Source organism: Pinus tabuliformis, chromosome 6 (assembly GCF_031772625.1).
Source record: "Pinus tabuliformis cultivar Carrire ecotype Pingquan chromosome 6, CPIR1, whole genome shotgun sequence".
Taxonomy (NCBI): domain Eukaryota; kingdom Viridiplantae; phylum Streptophyta; class Pinopsida; order Pinales; family Pinaceae; genus Pinus; species Pinus tabuliformis.
Window position 1 is genome coordinate 1,014,314,964 of NC_142292.1, and position 20,155 is coordinate 1,014,335,118.

A 20,155-nucleotide genomic window follows, 5' to 3' on the forward strand; every position below is an offset into this window, starting at 1 on the left:
GGGACCATGCGCTCCAAGCAATCAATCAATCCAGCTCTGGCCTCCCCATCATGCTGATCTCCTAGCCGATTTTTATAGTGATACCTTGGGTTCAAAAAATACCCGGCTGCATGTATAGGACGATGGAGTTGATTGTTCCATCTGTTATCAATGATCTCCCATATACGGCCATATTTAGCTAACCTGTCCTTGTAAGATGCCCATATCTGCTCCTTTGCCTGATCCATAGCTTCATAAATGTAGCCCATGGCCAATCTTTCCCCATCCACCAACCTTAGCACCTTAACAAGGGGCTCGGTAATTTTCACAAGCTCTACAGACCTTTTCCAAAAATAAGTGTCTAACACTTTCTTTTTGGTGTCTTTTCCATCTGGTCTACGAGCCCACCGAGATTCAGACCATTCTTCAGAGGAAAACATTTTCTGCAAGTTTTTATGTTGACCATTGAGACATTGCAACGTGAGGAAGTGAGTTGCAAATCTCGTAATTGCAGGCCTAACAAGCTCTTTGCCTCCAGTGTGTTTCCTCATTAGGTTCAATACCCATGAGTGGTTGTAAATGTATTTTGTAATGCACTTGGCATGCTCTACAGTGTTTTTTACCCACTCCACTTTGCCTATATCCTCAAGCATGAGGTCTATGCAATGTGCAGCACATGGAGTCCAAAATATGGTCTTATATTTGGCCTCAAGCATCTTTCCAGCAAGAACATAGTTTGAGGCATTATCAGTGATGACATGCACAACATGTTGTTCCCCAACTTCCTGAATAACGTTATCCAAAAGCTCAAATAGAAGGATTGCATCCTTTACCTTATCAGATGCATCAACTGATTTCAAAAACATGGTTCCTTGAGGGCAAGAAACAAGGAAATTAATGATAGTGCGGTTCTTTCCATCGGTCCATCCATTTGACATAATGGAACAACCTGTTTTGAGCCATGACTCTTTAAACTCAACCAAATACTCATCAATGGAAGATATCTCTTTTTGCAAAAGAGCTCCCCTCAAGTCATGCATACTAGGGCCTTTGAAGCCCTTTCCTGCAACTATAACAGAGTCCCACATAGCTTGGTAATAAGGTGAGCGAGCAGCATTAAATGGGATATCTGAATCATACCACCATCTAGCAATGTATTGGTGAGAAGTTTCTTTGCATTGTTTTTTCCAATGTTGATCCAAAGTGGGTTGAGAACTTGGCTGGGAGGAAGTGGGATTAGATTTAGAAGAGGCAATGTTGGCAGAAGATGAGAAATAACTTTGGATGTTTGCTCTCTTTGTTCCTTTTGATGGTTGGCCAACTCCAACAGAAGGATGAACATAGTGAAAGGGGTCATTGGTGGAAGGGATAGAAGTGGAGTCTTGAATCTCATAATCATCATACCCACTCTCTTTCATGGCTTCTATTAATTCCCTCTTCCTTGCAATTTCATCTTGGATGGCCTTCTCCCTAGCCTTATCCTCATAAAGTTTTTCAAGCTTGGCAATGTATTCTGCCCTAATAGGACCTAACAGTTCTTTTGGTGCATCACATGGCATTACTTGGCCTCTTACCCCAGCCAAGTGTTGTTTCAACCTAAGAATACCCCCACTTCCAATAGATTTATGGCATAATTTTCATATCATTTTTCCATCAATTACATCACAATGAACCCATGCACTGTCCTTTCCTTTTGGAGCCATGTTTGCTTGAAATAATAACAATTTGCAAAGAAATCTGCCATTTAAAAAAAAATTGCAGCTAAGCAAAATGGAAAACCAAAGATAAATGTAGGAAAACAAATGCACATGCAAGGCTCAAGCTACAAAATTTGATAGCATAGAGCTAGAGAGTTTATAGCATACATGATAGATCATAGAAGTGAGAAGTTTATAAGTATAACACATTAAAAAAAAATTCATGGACAGCAGACTCAAATGAGGAATTATCAAGTGCAAATCCTTACCTGGAAATGCAAACTAGCTCCCTTAGCCTCCTCTTGAAGATGGCAACTCCACTGACAGCTACACACTATCTCCAAAATAGCTCCAACTCCAACTCCAAGATGACTACTTCAGCAAAAACTCCACACTCTCCAAGCTCACAAACAAACTCACAAACACTCCAAATCAGTTGTGTGAGACAAATGAGAGTGAGAGGGGTCTCTTATAGCTTGGAGAGGGTGTTTTTGGAGGGAAAATACCTTTACCTCCCCCCCAAAACCCCTAAACCACAAAACAACAGCGCTTTTTTTCATGAATCGGTGGGCTTGCCATAAACCGGCCGGTTTAGGACGGAACCGGCCGGTTTGATACAAATCGGCCGGTTCCATCCTAAACCGGCCGGTTTTTACCGGTTAGGGCCAAAATTCGGGCAAACGAGGGATCTGACCGGGTTTTTAGGCCGGTTCGGACCGGCCAGCTATCTAACCGGCCAGTTTGACCGGTTACCGATTTTTCTGAGCGGTTTTTAAAACTATGATCTTGATATTGCTTCAACATTAAATGGTGTTTTTGTTGGATGGCTTCTCCATCATGACATTTTCGTAGAGTAAAATCAATTATTTGCATCTTTTATATCTCCAAGGCCTTAATAGGTGTAAAGAGTCCTTCCTTCCTTTGTCAAAGTTGTCTTGCCTTCTTTCAGGAGATATCTTCAATGGTTCTTTGTCAGACAATGATTCTTTGTGATCATGGTGTTCTTCACATGCTTGATCTCTTTCTTCATTTGCTTATTCTTGGATAGATTGTTCAACCACCTTATGCTCCTTGTGAGAGCACTTCTTCATTACTTGCTTCTTGGACTAGTCAGCATTTTTTCTTGCTTCTTAGTCAGCAATCTTATACTCCTTATGTAAGCATATCCTTTTGTTAACCTTCATTGAATTGTAGTACATGCCTTCAAGCATGTCCTTGGTGAAAGATATTATTTCATACTTGATCATGTAATAGAACTATTCCCATGATTTAATAATATACATATGATAACATGACTAAACTTTGATGCATACATACCTCATCTTGATTCTCCTTTGATCATCTTAGCTTCATTTGGTTGTCCTTGGTGTGGCCCTTCTTGCTTCATCTTAGCTTGCTTGCATATCATCCTTTTCTTGAATCCCATGGATGGGATTCCCAATGAGACATCTGCTTTTATTCATGAACCTTCTTTTCAATATTCCATCATAGGATCTTAAAGACCCTTGCCTTGCAAATGTTTCTTTTCTTTTGATGATGGAGGTCTTATAAGATTCTTAATCATGATCAATTTTCATCGTGCATGAAGTCATATACTAGGTATGCTCCTCCTTCATGAATATCTTGAGCTATATCTACCATGCTCCTATATTCTAGAAGATATTTCTAACCATTAATTTTGTTCTCATTATATATGCTACTTCTTCATGAGTATCTAGAACTCTATGTACTTTATGCTTCTAGATTCTAGAAGATGTTTCTAGTCATGCAATTTTATTTTTATTCCTACATGCTCCTATCCTACTCAAAACCTTGAAAGAAGACTTGAAGTAAAGATTTTTACTTAGTCATAGTATAGATCTGAAGGATCTTCCTTCTTTTGCTTCTTTTCTTCTTCTCTCACCTCTTGAGTCATGTGAGCTTCTTCCCCCTTTCTTTTGTTGTTGTTGTCCTTCTTAAGCTTAGGACAATTCCTTTTGTAGTGTCCATATCCTTGACATCCATAACATTGGATTTTGGACATGTCTTTGTTGTTTGTTCATCATGGTCCAAATTTTCCAAATTTTCCCTTTCTCTTGGCCATGGTAGAAAATGCTTGCTCATTTGATCCCACATCTTCCTTTGCTTTAAATCTGGTTTCCTCTGTCTTGCATAGAGACCACATTTCACTGAGTATGGTTGCTTCCTTCTTTGCATCTATTCTAGATGTTTAGTTGCCCCAATCCTCAGGTAGAGCATTGAGTACTACAGTTGTCATCTCTCTGTCAGACATGACTTCCCCAAGCTCTTGAAGTTGATCTCTCATTTCAGAGATTTTCATGAAGTAGGGAGCTATTCCTTCCTTTGTTATCTTCATCTTGTACAATTCATTCCTTAGAGATATTACTTCTCTGGTTGTGGATACCGAGAATAGCTCTACTAGCTTATCATAAATTTCTTTTGATGTTTCAAATTTTGAGACATAAGGAATGAGAGAGTCTTTGATTGATTCTATTAGAATCCTTTGAGCTCTTGTCTCATCCGTATTGTACTTAGCTAAGACTTTGGTTTGTTCCTTAGCATGGATAGTGATATTCCCTTTGACATGTTCTAGGAGTTCATTCTCCTTGAGAAGTAAATCAATCCTCTTCTTCCATGCAAGAAAGTTATTGGTACCTACCAATTTGTTGCTTTCCTTGCAAAAAGACATTGATGTATATTCAGAAGAGGACATATACTTACTTGATAAATTTAGATGTAGTGGATTTTCTTTTTCCTTGAAGACTTGATGGCTTTCCTTCCTAGGATCTTCATGTTCTTCAAGTTTCCTTCTCCAAGTGGACTTGCTTAATGAAGAGATTTGCTTGGTGGCTTGTAGACGATGTAGGTCCCTCTTTGATCTGCTCTTCTTGAAGGTGCCTTTTTGTAAGGCTCTTTTTATTGCTATGGTAGACCTTATTTTCCTTGACTAGATTTGGCTTGATGCTTCAACCTTGTAGATGTCTTTCCTTGATGAGTGTTCTTGAGTTTCCCTTTCCTTGATGTGTCACCTTAGCTATGAAACCATGTTGAAGAATCTAGGGCAAATAAGTGTAGTGTGATTCTTCGTTACTTGATAAAAATTTGTGGAGTCTTTTTACTTTTTCTTGTTAGCTTAATCTTCTTATTATTATTATTAATGCATGTGTGTGTACTTCATCAAACTGCTATCAAAACATAAGAACAAGAACACAAGATGTCGGCTCTCTTCCAGGGCCAAAACCTCTCTTCTCTTGAGAGGGAAACCCTTTATTAATTTTCTCTTATTGAAGCTTCTTATTGATCAATGTAAAACCCTAGACCCCTGACTTGAATATCCTCCAAGCATAAGTCAAGTCCTTCAGGCACTTTGTTTCTTCGGCACTTCCTCCTTCCAGCACTTTGACCTCCTTCTTTCGGCACTTAGTTCGTCTCTCAATTGTTGATAGACCTTGTTGCACTTGCTCTAGAAGAGACACCTTTTGATAAGTCCCTTTTCTTGTGATGATCTCTTTATTCTACTTGAACAAATGAGCTCTTTCTTCAAGGTGAAAGCGCATACTTGATATGACTGTCCTGCTACCCTATATTTCTACACGTGTGGTGATTTCCTTGATATGGTAAGCCCTTTTCTTCCTTCGCTTGAGCGTCCTTCTCCTTCGCTTGATTGGGAGACCTTATAGGTCTAGTTTCCTAGCCCAATTAGAGAGATATGCCAACTGTGATTTTATGTTGTTATGACCGCAGGCAGCCTTCCCTGTCCTCGCACGTGTGACTGTAGATTTCCCTAGAAACAATCCTTTAAGATTCAGTGTTCTTCCTTCCTTCGATGGTGCATTAGAGGCTCCCTTTCTCATCTCTTTTTCACCCTTTACTTGCTCATTTGCTGCGTTGATTTCAGAGGTAAGTGAGTGCGTTTTGGTGGAGTGGACAACCTCTATATATAGAGGATTGTCCCTCCTTTTAGGCTGACTAGAAGGCCGACTTGAGGACAGTTTGCAGGCCGACTTGTTGTTCTTGCTTCAGATGGATTCTTTGGTGGTGTAACATGATTGAAGGAGCATCTTTGATGGTGCCTTTGCATAGGAGGGGACTTGACTCTACTTGGATGTATTCTCTTGACCCTAATACATTGTGTAACATGCCTTTAAGGCCTTCAACATTTCCTTTTCACTATTTGACTCACCTATATCACTTAACATGTGCTAGACCTATTTCAATGAGCAAGAAACTCATTGACATATATTATAAAAATAATATTTCTTTTCCTAAATAAGTACAAATATAAAAAGTACATTTATGAAGACCAAACCTAGTTACATTTCCTTCAACATGAGGAAGGGTCGATTTGGTACTAGGAGAAGGATTGGTCCAGGGTTTGGGTCTTTGTATCTCACTTGACGCAGATTCTAAGAAGAGAAGAGCTTTTGGGTTTTCTCCTTGGAGGGATTTTGTCGTGGCTAAGAGCCTAATATTTGTGTCCTCTATTGTTGCAGTTGATGTTCTTGATATTTGTTTGATGAAAGATCTAACTAAAGGAACACAAGAAATCTAATAAGTTCACAAACAAATATTAAGGTTAAGGAAAATAAGATTTAAATAGTTGCCATTATCCATATTCCAACACAAATAGGTCTCGACCTTCACCTCAAATCTGCAACTTCGGCCTACAATTTTCAGCCCTATAATTAACCCAAAAACCCTAGATTCTCGCACGTGTGGACAGAATTAGGTCTGATTTCGGCATTCCTTCCTTCGCTAGTCTTTTCTCCTTGCCCTCTTGTCCTTCACACTTGCTTTTCTTCTTCTTTGATTGCAGATCAAACTTTTTGCGCTTGATGTGCCAAATGATTCGAAGTTTCTTCTCATTTATAGTCTTCTTGATGGGTCGAATAGGCTTCCTTTGGGCCGACTTCTCCTTTGTAGGGCTGACTTTGTCTTGGAGGATAATTTGACTTATTAGACTCACAAATAATATCTTTCTTTTGTTACAACATGTCCAAATGGGATGATAATACATGACATAAATTCTTTCTTGACTCAACAAGCCCTAGAAGCATGGAGAACATGCTTTGAACTAGACTTTGAGCGTGAAAACCACGTTTAAAAAAAAAGAAAAAAAAAAGACCCTTTTTATATATAAAATATACAATGTCATGTTTACAAAGGTCATTATGAACATTGAATGTAGTTACCTTCTCCAACACAGTTTTCCTTTGGGCTGCAAAAGAGACTAGGATTTTTCCATGGGTGAAATGGGACCATCTCTAAACCAAAAGGCTTGGGAGGTTGGGGCTTAAATAATTTATTCCATTTTTCAAAAGCTTTGGCTACCATGTTTGGTTGGCCCCAGATATCAACGCAAACCCTATGGATGTCGGTGGTTATCCACAAGTGCATTTCTCATAGTTCTTTAGAAGAATGGTTAAGAAGGCCAAACAAACCCAGATCAAATATATCAACCATTTGGAGGGCAGTTCTCAATTATTTTGGTATCATTGGAAGAGGTCTTGCTTGGCAGGTCAAAATGGGCAACAGGGTTAGACTTGGCCCTAATCCATGGCCCACTAGTGGCATGAGTCATCTATTTCCCCCCCTTTTAACAAATATTCCAAGAGAAAGTAGTTACAGCAAACTTGTTCATATTGCTAATCCTAATCTTACATCTATTTGGCGACAAGGATGGCTATCAGCAGAGGAACTTGGCTTAAAGGGGGAGTATCAAGTTTCATGGCAGGAGTACTTACAAGCTTTATCTGATGGTCACATTAGATTGATTGATAGACATTATGAACTTATTTGGTGTATTTTTCCAATTATAACCTACCCTCCAAAGTTGGGATTCATTTTCCTTATGTAAGATAGAGTGGAAGAGGAGGAAAAACGTGTTGAAGAATGTAACTAGGTTCAATCGTCATAAATGTATTTGAGTCATTATGTAATGTACTTGTCAAAAGAATGAAAAAGAAAAATTTTATTATTATCACAATGACTTATTAAAGCATGGGATTCATGCTTGGGTCATCCATTATGGGCTCCTAGGATTTATATTGAGTCATTAGAGTCATTGTACATTTTATGAGACCCTTCTTGGGCTTTTGAATCATGTAAAAGGATTTATTATTGAGTCAAATTAGTTATTTGACACCTCCACACCAAGTCGGCCTCAAAAAGGGCAATACGACATCACCTAAAGCCTATATATACAAGTAGTTTGAATTCATTTGGAGCATCTTTCTCACAAGTTTGATATCCAAGAACAAGAAGGCAGAAAAAGTGTGAAATTCCTAGAAGAGAAGAAGAAGTGTTGGAAGGATCAAGGTTGAATTTTTTGGGCTATCTCTTTCTCTCTCTTATGTGAAGTTACTGGGCCAACTACTAGATCGAATTTTTACTACTGGAAGGGTCGAAATTTTGAAAGTGTTGGGTCATAGATTCTGCTGCTAGAAAGCCGAAATTCTGGATTTTCTGGGTCGAATTGTTTTTGCCTCAAGATTGAAGTTGCTGGAAGAGGAGGTTGACTTGGTGGTTGGAGGAGGTTTCTATCTAGGTTGAAGAGTCTCAAGAAAACTATTTAAGGAAGATATTTTGACTGGGTTTTCCCCTAGATAGGGTTTTTTCCCTGGCAAAGGGCCTACATCTTCTGTCTTGTGTTTTTGTGATCTTCATACACACATAATTTGGTAATTTCTTGATGAAAGATAATATAACAAACAAGTAAAAGAAGCCAACATAATTCACAAGTAATTATCAAGAAAGAGAAATCTAACCCTAACTCTACTAGCATTTTCATTTCTCAACATGGAACCAGAGCTACGGTCAAAAAATATTGAAGATCACTTTGTTGGCTTGAAGGAAATGGATACTCCCTCTATTATAAGAATGGGATTCAATACTGCAGGAAGCTGGATCAAGAAGACTACTACTTATTCAACAAGGTCAAAAGTCAAAGGTTCTTAACTGCACTTATAGGTTCACTTAATGATGATAATGCATGGACTATTGATAGTGGAACATCAAGGCATATGACAGGGGAGAGTAAACAACTTCACACTCTATCAAAGGAATCATCTTCTCATGCAGTGGAATTGGGAGACAACAAAAGCTATGTTGTTAGAGGCCTGGGATCAACATCTTTGACGCTGGAAAATGGAGCTAAGCTATATCTCAACAATATACCATATGTTCCAGGTTTGAAAAAGAATTTTCTTTCAATTGCTTTCTTAGAAAATAAAGGGGATAGAGTTGCCTTTGTTGATGGAAAGGTTTAGGTTTGGGGAAAAAATTCAAGTATCACACCACCTCCCCAAGCTCTAATTCATATGGAAATCAATCCCATTTATCTATGGCATAGATGATATGGTCATCTACACTACAAGGTCATTCCCACTCTAAATCAACTGGTTCATGGCATCCCCAATATCAAATAATATCGTGAAGGAGTTTGCAAGGGATGTTATTTGGGTAAACATACAAGAAAACCATTTACAAATAGTGAAACAAGGTCTAAAGAAATATTAGACCTCGTTCATTCTGATGTGTGTGGGCCTATGTTTGACAAATCACTTGGAGGTCATATTTATTATGTAACATTCATTGATGATCACTCTAGAAAGACATGGTTCTACCTTCTCAAAAAAAAGGATAAAGTATTTGAGAAATTCAAGGAATTTAGATCTGAAATGGAAACCCTAACCAAAAGAAAAATAAAGACCTTGAGATCCGACAATGGTGGGGAATACACTTCTAAAAATTTTATTTCATATTGTAAAGAATGGATTAAGAGGGAGTTCATTGTTCCCTACTATCCCAAACAAAATGGAGTGGTTGAAAGAAAGAATAGGACAATTGAAGAAATTATATGAACAATGCTCCTTGATCAAGACTTACCAAAATTTCTATGGCGAGAAGCAGCGATGACAACAATATATATTCAAAATATAAGTCCGCATAGAATTCTTGAGAATATGACACCTAAGGAAGCATTAACATGGACGAAGCCAAGTGTGGACCATCTTTGAATCTTTGGGAGTCCTGCCTATATCCACATTCCAAAGGACAAAAGAAAGAAGTTAGATTCTACAAGCATTAAAGGGTTCTTCGTTGGCTACAGTCTCTCCTCAAAATCATATAGAATCTACATCAAGGAAGGAAGACATATTGAAGTAAACAGGGACATTATATTTAAGTATGGGGGTTTACGCAATGCATTATATTAAATATCATTTTGGGATTCAACTACTTTAGGTAAGTCATTCACGTATGACCATTTCCATGAGAGGTAGTCGTAACTGACTAATTTCTCATGATTTTTGAATAGTTCGCTTAGCACTCATTGCATCGGGTGATGCTCACAGGGGTGAAGAAGTGGGATTGAAACTAGTGAAATGAATCCCAAAAATGATATCTAATATAATGCACTGCGTAAACCCCCATACTTAAATTCAAAAAGAGTGAAGGGATCTCCACTTGAATGGTTCATGAGGCACAATACTTTCTAAGGTTTTGCAAATGGGGTAGCAAGCTAAGTGGGCTTGATTGTGGGGAAAACTCCAAAGTTAAGCGCACTTGAGCCAGAGACGATCTGGGATGGGTGACCTCCCGGGAAGCCCTAGTTACTGGGTGCGAGCCCCGAAAGTGATGATTGACGTTATGTAATTCATTTCACTAGTTTCAATCCCACTTCTTCACCCCTGTGAGCATCACCCAATGCAATGAGTGCTAAGCGAACTATTCAAAAATCATGAGAAATTAGTCAGTTACAACTACCTCTCATGGAAATGGTCATATGTGAATGACTTACTTAACGCAGTTGAATCCCAAAATGATATCTAATATAATGCACTGCGTAAACCCCCATACTTAAATTCAAAAAGAGTGAAGGGATCTCTACTTGAATGGTTCATGAGGCACAATACTTGCTAAGGTTTTGCAAATGGGGTAGCAAGCCAAGTGGGCTTGATTGTGGGGAAAACTCCACAATTAAGCGCGCTTGAGCCAGAGGCGATCTAGGATGGGTGACATCCCGGGAAGTCCTGGTTACTGGGTGCAAGCCCCGGAAATGATGATTGACGCTATGTGATTCATTTCACTAGTTTCAATCCCACTTCTTCACCCCTGTGAGCATCACACGATGCAATGAGTGTTAAGCTAACTATTCAAAAATCATGAGAAATTAGTCACTTACGACTACCTCTCATGGAAATGGTCATACATGAATGACTTACTTAACACGGTTGAATCCCAAAATGATATCTGACATTATCTTTGATGAAAATCATGCCTACAAAAGATACAAAGATATCCCTATTGATTTTGATGACGAAGATACATCAATATTTGAAGAAGAAGGAGGACCAAGTGAGCCTATTCAACATGTGATCATACTGAACACAAGGAAGAGGCCAAATTGGTTAAAAGCTACTTTTGAAGATGTTGAAGGACATGGAGCTAGAAAGGAACCTTTAGAGAGTAAAAGGCTAAAAAGATATTCTGGATATGTTGCATATATCACAAAACTGATTAAGGTTGAACCATCTACATTTGAAGAAGTTGTTCATCAAGAAGTATGGAAGAAGGAAATGCAGGAAGAATATCAATCCATCATGAAGAATGGGATTTGGGAAATCGTTCCTAGACCTAGTGACAAATCGGTTTTCACCTCTAAATGGATCTACAAGATCAAGCACGTTGTTGATGGAAGTATAGACAAATACAAAGCTAGATTTTTTGCAAGGGATTTCTCTCAAAAGGAAGGCATAGATTATGAATAAACCTTTGCACCCACCACAACGTATACTACCATTAGATCTTTGCTTTCATTGGTTGCTACAATGGGATGGAATATCCATCAAATGGATGTAAAGACAACATTTTTGAATGGGACCATCAATGAGCAAGAATACATTGGACAACCCGAAGGCTTTGAGGTAAATAGAAAAGACACTCATGTTTGTAGGCTCAAGAAGTCCCTATATGGTTTGAAGCAAGATCCTAGGGAATGGTATGCAAGAATGGATGCATACCTTCTAAGAATTGGGTTCGTGAAGAGTACTGTTGATTCAAATCTCTACATCAAGGTTGTGGATAATGAGTCAATCATTCTTCTACGATATGTGGATGATCTATTCATTACACGTGTGGAGTGAAGGATACAAGAATGCAAGAAGATGTTGGCAGCTGAATTTGAGATGAAAGATCAGGGACTAATGCATTATTACCTAGGTCTGGAAGTATCGCAGAAGCCTGGGGAGATATATCCAGGGCAAGGAAATTATATCATCAAGTTGTTGCAGAAATTTTGGTTGATGGATTCCAAGCCCATGACTACTCCTATGATCACCAATATCAATAAGTTAAGGAGATCTGACTCAAGTCTCGTAGATCCTACCTCCTATTGTAAGTTGGTGGGTTCTCTGATATATCTGGCAAATACTAGGCCAGATATATGTTTTGTTGTGAATATTCTTAGTCAGTTTCAGTTGGAGCCTCGTCATGGTCACTAGATAGTTTCCAAACAGATATTGATACATCTTCGTGGCACTATACATCAATACCTAAAGTACAATAGCAAGGAAGTCAAGCTGATTGGATTCACAGATTCTGATTGGGGTGCCAGTGAGACAGATGGAAGAAGCACTACAAGTGGATGCTTTAGTTTTGGGTCTGCGATGATCTCATGGATTAGTAGAAAGCAATATTTTGTTTCTTTGATTAGTGTTGAAGCAAAGTATGTGGCTACATGTGAAGTAGGAAGGGAGGTTGTATGGTTGAGGAAGATTCTAACATATTTGTTCGAAAACCCTCTGGGTCCTACTGTGATCAACTGTGACAATCAAAGTTTCATCAATATGTTTGAAGATCTCATGTTTCATGTTATGACGAAGCATATTAGAAATAAGTTCCACTACATTAGGAACTTAGCGCAGGATGGGATCGTGAAACTACAGTCTGTCCCGACAAACGATCAGGTAGTTGATATACTAACAAAGTCTCTTCCTAATAAGAAGTTTGAATATCTTAGAAGCATGCTTGGTTTAGTTCATATTGTTGATATTGTTGAAGATGATAAAAGAGATTTGTTGAGGCTTTGTGTGTGAGACACATTGCTTGAGAGGACATCTGGCCGGCATTATGTGTTGATGTCTAGATCTCGAAGTAGGGAGGGTGGCGCTAGTCATAGAGCTCTAACCTTGGATACATACCTGGATCCATGGGTTGATGGTTAGCAAGTAACCTTGATGGTACCTAGTCAGGTTGAAAGCTTTAGCCATCTTAGTCCCACCCGGATAGATTGCCTTGGTCAGGAATCTAGTCCATGGCATCATGAGTGCCTAAACTGTTGGAGGACCTTGGATAGATTGCCCTGGTCAGGAATCTAGTCCATGGCATTGCGGTGCCTTAACTCTTCATAGTTCATATGTTTTGAGATATTCCTTGTACTTGTATATGTTGTTATGAAATACCTCCCTAGTTAAGAGGGAGCATTGAAGAATGTAACTAGGTTCGATCTTCATAAATGTATTTGAGTCATTATGTAACGTACTTGTCAAAAGAATGAAAAAGAAAAATTTTATTATTATTAAAGCATGGGTTTCATGCTTGGGTCATCTTTTATTAGTCAAAGTCCCCATCGTGGACTCCTAAGCTTTATATTAAGTCATTAAAGTCATTGTACATTTTATGAGACCCTCCTTGGGCTTTTAAATCATGTAAAAAGTTTTAGTATTGATTCAAATTAGGTATTTGACACCTCCACACCAAGTCGGCCTCAAACAGGGCAATTCGACCTCACCTAAAGCTTATATATACAAGCAATACAAATTCATTTGGAGCATCTCTCACAAGTTCGATATCCAAGAACAAGAAGGCAGAAAAAGTGTGAAATTCCTAGAAGAGAAGAAGCACTGCTGGAAGGATCAAGGTTGAATTTTTTGGGATATCTCTCTCTCTTATGTGAAGTTACTAGGTCAATTGTTGGATCGAAGTTTTATTATTTTAAGGGTTGAAATTCTAAAAGTCTTGGGTCAAATATTTTGCTGCTAGAAAGTTGAAATTCTAGATTTGTTGGGTTGAAGTTTTGTTTCTTTAAAGTCAAAGTTCTAAGTCGAAGTCGCTGGAAGAGGAGGTTGACTTTGTGTTTGGAGGAGGTCTATGTCTAGGTTGAAGAGTCTCAAGAAAACTATTGAAGGAAGATATTTTGACTAGGTTTTCCCTTAAACAGGGCTTTTGCCCTGGCAGAATGCCTACATCTTGTGTCTTGTGTTTTTGTGATCTTCATACACACATAATTTGGTAATTGTTTGATGAAAGATAATATAAAAAAGAAGTAAAAGAAGCCAACATAATTCACAAGTGATTATCAAGAAAGAGAAAGCTAACCCTAACCCTACTAGCATTGATTTATCAACAAAATGGTGGTGGAAGGTGGTATGGAAAGCAAATTGTCCCCCAAAATCAAAATTATTCATGTGGCGTCTTATGATGAAGAAGGTTCCCACCTGGGACGTCCTCCAGAGAAGGTTCATCTGTGAGCTTGGTTGGTGTTCGTTATGTCAAAATAATGGGGAAAGTGTCGTTCATCTATTTATGGGTTTCCCTTTCTATCAATAGGTTTGGAAGGTCTATAGCACTACTCTAAGTCACTATATTCCTTGCGAAGGGGTGGATCTAGAGGTTGTCTGGGTTTCTTGGTGTGCAAGCCCCATTTGTTGTTCATTCAAAGCTCTACCCCTCATTGTTTGTTGGGGGGTATGGTTGGCCAGGAATAAGGCGATCTTCCGAAGCAATAATTTAGTTAGTGTGCACATTGCAGACGAGGTGTTGGTCATTTTAAGTAACTTCCCACATGAAAAAGGTATTGCATCCCCTAAAGTGATTATTCTTGAAAGCATTGATACTTCCCAGCTATGGGCATTTTTTGATGGTGCCTCTATCAAAAATGGTCAAATCGTTCGAGGAGGATTTATATTATTCCTTTCTTTGGATCACAATTTCAAAGTCAAAATGGGTTTGGGACTTGGGGTAAATAATTAAGCGGAACTTTTGGCCTGTAAAAACTTGCTTTTGTTTGCTAAGGAAAAGGGTTGCACTGAATTACACATTTTAGGAGACTCAATGTTACATATCAACTGGCTCAATAACACTAACGTTTGCAATGTTGAAGAATGTAACTAGTGTCAGTCTTCATATGTATTCGTCAAAAGAAAATGGCTTATTAAAGCATGGGTTTCATGCTTGGGTCAATGTTTTCTATGTCAAAGCCTCCATTGAAGGCATCTAGGTTTTGTCTTCAGTCAATAGAGTCATTGTCATTTTTATTGGACCGTTCTTGGGCTTTTGTATCATGCAAAAAGAAATATTTTTGAGTCAGAAAGGGTATTTTTCACCTCCACACCAAGTCGGCCCTGTCCCCATAAAGTTGGCCTACATAAGGGAAATTCTACCCAGTAGAAAAGCTATATCTAGAGAGACAGCTCGACTTGTTTTTCACACTCACTCAACAAGTTTGATCTACAAGAAAGAGAACCAGAAAAAGACAGAAAAGTAGTCGGAGAATGAAGCAAGAAGTTGGGAAGACCTAATCGAATTTTTGGGAAACTTTTCTCTCACATGTGCAAAGTTACTGAGCTGTAGTAGGGGCCGCAATTTTGTTTCTACTTCAAGTCTGAAGTTCTAAAGCTGGGGCTCGAAAATTTGTAGCTGGGGGCCGAAATTCTGGATTGAAGCTACTACTAGGAAGTTGCCACTTGGAGACTTTGACAGGGATCATATATTGGAAGGAAGGGTTGACTTGGTGATTGGTGGTCGTCTTTGTCTAGGTTTATAAATTCTTGGATTGTCTCATCTTGATTTGAATCTACTAGTGGAAGAGTTGGACTGGATTTTCCCCTTGAAGGGATTTTTCCCTAGTTGAGTACCTACATCTGGTGTCTCTTGTTCTTGTGGTCTTCATATACATATAATTTGGTAAATGCTTGATGAAAGATAAACTAATAAAAAAATAAAAGAAACCAACATAATGCACAAGTAATTATCAAGAAAGAGCAATAAAACCCTAATTCCTATAAGCATTGATTTCTCAACATGGTATCAGAGCTAAGGTCGAAGAAGGTTGAAGATCAATCTATTGGCTATCATTTGAAAAAGGGAAAAGAAGTCTTGGAAGAAAAGGTTACTCCCTCTATGGTAAGTTATTTGAAGATGGGTATCAATATCATGAAAGTTGCAGGAAGTTGGATTTGAAGAATCATCAACAATCTATCTAGGAAAGTCGAGTGAAGGTTTCTTGGTTGCACTTACAGGTACTCTTGATGATGACAATGCATGGATCATTGATAGTGGAGCCTCAAGACATATGACGGGAGAAAGTGGACAACTTCATACTCTATCAAGGGAACCATCATCACATGCAGTGGAGCTAGGAGACAACAACAGTTATGCAGTCAAGGGCCTTGGATCTACATCATTGAAGCTGGAAAGTGGAGCAAAGCTACATCTCAACAACATACTCTATGTCCCAGGTTTGAAAAAAAATCACTTTCCATTTCTTGTTTAGAAGATAAATGAGATAGGGTTGCATTTGTAGATGTTAAGTTTTTGGTTTGGGGAAAGGATTCAAGTATTGAAAAGGAAAAGGTTATTGGAGTTCATGAAGGAAGACTATATAGAGTTATAACACCATCTCCTCAAGCCCTAGTTCACATGGAGATCAACCCTATCGAACTATGGCATAGAAGATATGGGCATATTCATTACAAGATAATACCCTCTCTTAGTCAAATGGTAAAGGGCATCCCCAACATCAAGGGAGATCATGAAGGAGTATGCAAGGGATGTGCTTTGGGAAAGAATACTAGGAAACCTTTTACAAGCAGTGATACAAGGTCTAAGGAGATATTAGACCTCATTCATTCTGATGTGTGTGGGCCAATGTCTAATAAATCTCTTAGAGGCCATCTTTATTATGTGACCTTCATTGATGATCACTCTAGAAAGGCATGGCTCTATCTTATCAAAAAAAATGACAAAGTATTTGAAAAGTTCAAGGAATTTAGATCCAAAGTTGAGACCTTAACCGAAAGAAAGATAAAGACTTTGAGATCCGACAATGGAGGGGAATACACTTCAAAAGAGTTGATTGCATATTGTAAAGAAGCAGGTATTAAGAGGGAGCTCATTGTTCCCTACAACCCCGAGCAAAATGGAGTTGCAAAAAGAAAGAATAGAAGTCCTCATAGAATCCTTGATAACATGACACTGGAAGAAGCCATGTGTAGACCATCTTTGAATGTTTGGGTGTCCCACATACATCCATGTTCCAAAAGACAAGCGAAAGAAGTTGGACTCTACAAGCATAAAAGGAATCTTCGTTGGCTATAACCTTTCGTCAAAGGCTTATAGAATCTACATCAAGGAAGGAAGACAAATTGAAGTTAGCAGGGATGTTATATTTGATGAAAACCATGCCTACAAAAGATCCAAGGATATACTAATCGAATCCGATGAAGAAGATGTACCGCTATTTGAAGAAGAAGAGCATCATGACAAGGCACCTACAAACCAAGAAGAAGAAGAAGGACCAAGTGAGCCTATTCAACCTATAATCATTCTCGAAACAAAGAAGAGGCCAAATTGGTTAAAAGCTACACTTGAAGATGTCGAAGGACATGGAGCAACTAAATGATCTTTTAGAGAAAGCAAAAGACTGAAAAGATAATCAAGGTATGCAGCATACATGACGAAATTAATAGTTGGAGAAGCCGCAAATCAAGAAAAATGGAAGAAGGCGATGTAGGAAGAATATCAATCCATCATGAAGAATGGGGTTTGGGAAATCGTTCCTAGACCAAGTGACAAATCGGTTGTCACCTCCAAATGGATTTACAAAATCAAACATGTTGTTGATGGAAGCATAGACAAATACAAAGCTAGATTCGTCGCAAGGGGTTTCTCACAAAAATAAGGAATAGACTATGAAGAAACCTTTGCTCCTACTGCCAAGTATACTACTATAAGATCTTTTGTTTCGCTAGCTGCTACTATGGGATGGAATATCCATCAAATGGATGTTAAAATGGCATTTCTAAATGGAACCACTGATAAAGAAGTATACTTTGAACAATCGAAGGCTTTGAAACAAATAGCAGGGATACACACGTTTGCAGACTCAAGAAAGCTCTATATGGCTTGAAGCAAGCTCTTAGGGCTTGGTGTGCAAGAATGGATGCACATCTCTTAAAGAATGGGTTCGTGAAAAGTTTTTTCGATGCAAACCTCTACATCAAAATAGTGAAGAATGAACCTATCATTATACTACTATATGTGGATGATTTTTTTATTACAGATGTGGAGCGCAGAATACTAGAATGCAAGAAAATGTTGGAAACAAAATTTGAAATGAAAGATTTGGGATTCATGCATTATTACTTGGGCTTGGAAGTTTCTTGGTCAAGGGAAGTACATAATCAAGATGTTACAAAAATTCAGTATGATGGATTCCAAGCCTATGACCACTCCCATGATCATTAATCTCAAGAAGTTGAGAAGCTCTAACTCTAGTCTTGTCAATCCTACTAGCTATCGTAAGTTGGTGGGCTCTCTGATGTACTTGGTAAATACGAGACTTGATATATGTTTTGTTGTAAATGTTCTTAGTCAATTTCTGTTGGAGCCTTGTCGCGACTATTGGATAGTTGCCAAGCATATCTTGAGATACCTACATGGCACAATACATCACTGCCTAAAGTATGATGGAAAAGAAGTTAAGTTAACAGGTTTTAGAGATACTGATTGGGGTGGCAATGAGACTGATGGAAGGAGCACTACCGATGGTTGTTTCAGTTTGGGATCTGCAATGATTTCATGGATGAGTAGGAATCAAGATCATGTTGGGTTAAGTAATGTTGAAGCAAAATATGTTGTTGCATGTGAAGTAGGAAAATAAGTTATTTGGTTAAAAAAACTCTTTTCATATTTGTTTGGAAACCCTCTGGATCCTACGCTAATAAATTGTGATAATCAAAGCAACATCAAGATGTCTGAAGACCCTGTGTTCCACACAAGGATGAAGCATATCAACAAGAAGTACCACTACATTAAGAGTTTGGTAGAAGATGGGGTCGTGAAGCTACAATATATTCCGACATATGAACAAGTAGATGATGTGCTGATGAAATCTCTTCGGAATAAAAAGTTTGAATATTTTAAAAGCGTGCTTAGATTGGTTGTTGTTACAAATTTAGTTGATAGGGAGAGATGAAGCATCTTATGGCAAAATGCTTGGGAGGACATCTGGTCAGCATATGTGTTGATGTCTAGATCTCAAAATAAGGAGTGTGGCGTTGGTCATGGAGCTTCAACCCTAGATATACACCTAGATCCTTGGGTTGGTGATAGAGCTTAAAAGCCTGATGGTACCTAGAGTAGCTAAAGCTTGAGTCCACCTTAGTCCCACCAGATTAAAATACCATGGTCAAGTATCTAATCTATAGCACAATGTGGGATAGAACTCTTCATAGTTCATATCATTTTGAGATCTTCCATGTACTTTTATATATGTAATTATGAATACCTCCCTAGTTAAGAGGGAGTGTTGAAGAATGTAACTAGTGTCAATGTTCATAATTGTACTTGTCAAAAGAAATTTTATTATTAAAGAAAATAACTTATTAAAATATGGGTTTCATGCTTGGGTCAATGTTTTCTAGGTCAAAGCCTCTATTGAAAGCTTCTAAATTTTGTCTTGAGTCAATAGAGTCATTGTCATTTTAATTAGACCCTTTTTGGGTTTTTGTATCATATAAAAAAATTATTTTTTAGTCAAAGAGGGTATTTGTCACCTCCACACCATGTCAGCCATGTCCCCATGAAGTTGACCTATATAAGGGAAATTTGACCTAGCAAAAAGGCTATATATAGATAGGCAGCTCGACCTATTTGTCACATTCACTCAACAAGTTCAATATACAAGAAAGAGAACCAAAAAAAGAGAGAGAAGTAGTTATAGAAGGAAGCAAGACGCTGGGAAGACCTAATCGAGTTTTTTGGACAACTTTTCTCTCACACATGCGAAGTTATTGGGCTGTAGCTGGGGCTGAAATTCTGATTACTGCAAGTCTGAAGTTCTGAAGCTAGGGACCAAAAATCTGTAACTAGGGGGCTGAAATTATGGATCGACAATGCTACTGGAAGCTGCCACTTAGAGACTCTGACAGGGATTTATCTATTGGAAGGAAGGGTTGACTTCGTGATTGGAGGTCGTCTTTGTCTAGGTCTATAAAGTCTTGGATTGTATCGCCTTGATTTGAATCTACTAGTGGAAGAGTTGGACTAGGTTTTCTCCTTGAAGGGGTTTTGCCCTGGTTGAGTGCCTACATCTTGTGTCTCTTGTGCTTGTGGTCTTCATATACATATAATTTGGTAATTTCTTAATGAAAAATAAACTAATAAAGAAGTAAATGAAGCCAACATAATTCACAAGT